The 4,113-nt window shown below is 32.2% G+C and overlaps 1 long non-coding RNA gene across 1 annotated transcript; it reads left to right on the top strand.

The window, feature by feature from the left end:
• Positions 1 to 206: 206 nt before the first annotated feature.
• LOC133830505 (uncharacterized) lies at positions 207 to 3,902 on the top strand. The gene is made up of 3 exons (XR_009892090.1): positions 207 to 638; positions 3,167 to 3,284; positions 3,435 to 3,902. It is a non-coding gene; the product is annotated as an uncharacterized LOC133830505 (long non-coding RNA).
• The last annotated feature ends 211 nt before the right edge of the window (positions 3,903 to 4,113 follow it).

The raw sequence follows: 4,113 nt of genomic DNA on the forward strand, positions 1-4,113 counted from the left end.
TTAAAGTGAAGCCCATGTAAAGAATTGTTATATATATATATATATATGAAAATTATACTGTATAGTATAGGGGTAGATTTCTGACAAATTATCCTTAAGAAATGTCGAGACATAATGTAAGTACCGCGTGCTATGTCCCATCTAATAAAATTTACTTTTTAAAAAAAAAACTTTTAGCCGACAAACTGTGGAGAAAGACAGAAAAGGAAACAAGCTTTTTTCTAGTAAATTGATGGGTTTTCTTTAGAGAGGGAAAAAAGTGGGTTTGAGTAGATTTTTGGAGATTAAAATAGTGAAATTATGGGGTTTTCTTTAGAGAGGGAAAAAAGTGGGTTTGAGTAGATTTTTGGAGATTAAAATAGTGAAATTATGGGGTTTATTTTGAGAGAGAAAAGTGGATTTGAGTTTGTTTTTGGAGATTGAAAGTTCTTATTTTTGAGTTCCCGCAGTTTAGATATATAAAGAAATGGGTTTGAGTTATTAATTTTTGGCATGAGTTAAGGGAAGGACATCTATTTTCCAGTGGGTTTCAGTTATGAAGTTATCGAAGTTTATGGTACTTTGGCAACCTTCTTCCGGTGGTTATGGAGGCTGTGTTTTGGTATTTCGTCGGTCCTGTTAGGCGAATACCATAGGAGGTAAGATAATTGTCTTTTTAGAGATTGAAAAGTGGGTTTGAGTTATGAAGTTTTTGTAGTAACTTCTAGGTACGACAACTACTTTTTGATGGTGCAGAGTTTGAAGTTTACTATTTTTCAATTTCTGTTTGGCGAATATGTAAGGAGGATTAGATATGTAGGAAAGTTTTGTTAAGTGACGCCATTTTTTTTATCTGACTAGAGGAGGATTTCATACTGCCTTGGTCGTTCTAGAGATACATGATGGAGTAGTCTGAGTTTGTTGTAAATCGACAACATCTGAAAATTGTGTATATTTTTAGTTGTTGATTTTCTAGAGTAGAATCATTAACATGTATTTTTGTGTTAAACTAATGTTATCTGCATTCCATATTAATTTTGGGTTGACGAGATGTTGGGATATTCCATTGTGAAAATCGTAAAGGGTAGAAAATTATGTGTACTAGTTACAGGAAATTTTTACTACTAAAATGTTGACTTCTTTTATTCATTGATCACTTCTAAAGTTTTATAACCGGTTACAATCCAAACAATTAGGAAACTGTAACTGGACACTTTTAATTTCCATAACACCTCGTAACTTGTTATAACTTAAAAAAAAACTGTAGGCGGTTACATAACTTTTACAGTGTAACTGATAATGGAACTGTGTAAAAAATAAGTGAACTAGATATAGTAAACGTGCTATATAGGCTTGTTATATAGTAAACGTGCTATATAGGCTTGTTATATTAATTTGTAACTGATAAAGTCGTGTAACCTGTTACAATTTATGAACAAATGAAACTTTATCTTTACCCATATTTTTTTTCCATGAAACAATTATTTAACCGATTATAATATATGAACGTAGGAAGCTATAACTGCACATACTTTTTTCCACAATATTGTGTGATTCGTCACACTCGACACACTAGTTGATATTATGTGTTTTCTTTATTAATTTTGGTGACATTTTCCCTAGCTCGAATCTGTGGCATATGTTGCATATTCATTATTTTTTCATTCTTTACATTTTTTTTTTAGTACAACCCTATATAATTTTTATGGATTATAGAGGGAATTTTATCTATTGTCATTAAAGAACAATAAATTTTTTTGAAGGTTGATAATCTATTTAGTTAATTATGTGTTTTGCATTTGTTAATGAGTTGAGTTGTGTTTAATGGAGCTTTTAAATTGGTGAATTAAGTGGGGATTTTTTTTGTTAAATTCGTATTTCATGTTGGAAAGGATGAATTACAATTTGTTACGGCACATGATGGATTGTATAGGACAACTTCACAATGACACTTTGAAACATGAACTGTGTTTTGTAATTGAGGAGGGTCAGCGACGATCTAGGGATAGTCGTGAGCGCAAGTCAAGATTGTTGGATATGTTAATGTCCAAATGTCAGTGTAACTTTGGTGTGAATCCCGTAAAGGGTTTTGAAAGTGGTAGAAGCATGAACGAAAAAAGTTTTGAAGAGAATAAACACATTGGTAGTGAAGGCGATTTTCATAATGGGAGTGTTTTTTGGACATTGGGAGGAGTAATATTAATATGCGAGGTTGTAGCAATGTTCACGAACCAAATACTGGGGAGGGAGAGAGGTCTAGTAGCCTGAGCAACAAGAGGAAAGGGAGTTGATCTGTTAAGAGAGGCATGAGTAAGGTTTAAATTAAACTTGATAACCCATGGGGTAAGGTTTAAGTGTTGCGTCATTTTTATTGTTTTTTTTCATTCTGACATCGTAGTGGTTGAATGTATGTTGTACAATCTTATTGATTTGATCGTTATTGAGTAATTATAAACATTTTCACCCTATTTCAAGTGATAAATGTTAGGGTTGAGGAGCTCACGTCATTGCAAATAAAATTGAAAAAAAAAAGAGATAGGCGAAATTGGTACTTGACTACAAGATTTGGTGTGAGCTATTTTATTTATTGTAAAACATATATTTTAATTCAGGTTGTGTTGATTTTATGTATATTGGTTATTAAGCACTTGAATTTTATATATTTTTTTATATGTCATGGTGAAGAAGTGAACGTTGCCCGAGTATTTTCAGATAAGGGGTCTATAATGTCTGCCTGTTATTTTTTTTTGGGGAACTTGAATAGTTGTGAGAATGTATCTCATAGTATAAAATTTCCTATTATTGGTTTTGTTTGGATTTTTTATTTTATTTTTGGTTGTACGATTTTGTTCGTTGTTACTTGGTAGATACATAATCCCATATCAGTGAAAGAGAGGAGCCATTGGGTTTTGTTCATTATACTTTTGAAGAGTAGGAAGATGGAGGTATATGATTCGTTACTGAAATTCGGGAAATCCCACATAGGGAATTACGTAGCATTGGTGGTGCGTGCAAAATTAACAAAGAGCTTAGTGTCCTTGTTTCGTGTAATATTGTTTGGAATAAAGTAGTTATTTTTTATTTTTGGTTTATTGAACTGAGGTGTGACTGTTTATGTTAATTATTATCAGCTTGCGAGGTTAGATTACTTGCTTAAGGATGACATAGAATTATGTGTGTTGAACAGGTGGACATTTAAGGAATTCAAAATGTGCATCAAGACCACTACTCCACAACAAAAGAATTATGATGACTACAGTATTTATGTTATCAAATTGATGTCCAACCCAATAATTATGAAAGACGTAAGATTCCTGAACTCATATCACTCACTTTTTAACAATTGGAAAAGTGTTGTTGGGGGATTTTTTTTATCAAGTAAAAAACTTTTTAAAAAGTAGTGATATTTGGTTAGTTTCATTTTACGACTAATTTAAAGTAAATTTTTCCCGCAGTTCAATTCAGAGGAGGAAATGGCACGTGTTGCTATTGATTTGGTTATGTCTGACAACAACTCGGCAAGGTAGAACATTTGTTTGGCTGCCGCTACTTATTGTTGCAAGTTGATGGAATCACAACCACTAAAATCTAAATGAGGTCACCCTTCCGTAACTTGTTTGGGTAATGCTTGTATGGGTTGATGTCTTGCGTTTGTTTATGAATGTAATATGAGGGTTTGTGTTGTTTTTTTATGTGAATTGTTACATTATTTAGGCGTCTAAAATTGTAACTGGTTACAATATGCAATTTAACTGGTTGTATGTGTTAAGTGTACACAATTGTAACCGGTTAAACTAGGTAGTACTACATCTGATTATACTGGTTAATCACACCAGATAATATAAACGATAATGGAATATGGTCGTTGTAACTTATTCCATTTTGTAGTTATCTCCATTTGAAACTGGTTACAATATTGAGAAGTACTGGTTACACATTACACTTAATAAAGTAAGAATGGATAACCAACAATGCAATAGCTGGTCCAAAAAAAAAAACCAACAATACAATAGAATTTATGTAACTGGTTATACTTTTGAAGCACATGATTGCGTTACAGGTTAGAATGTGTAGTACTACAACTGGTTATAGTTGTAAATAAACCTAAACGGATAACTTACAATGCAATAGGAT

This window comes from Humulus lupulus, chromosome 4, assembly GCF_963169125.1.
Source record: "Humulus lupulus chromosome 4, drHumLupu1.1, whole genome shotgun sequence".
Lineage (NCBI taxonomy): Eukaryota > Viridiplantae > Streptophyta > Magnoliopsida > Rosales > Cannabaceae > Humulus > Humulus lupulus.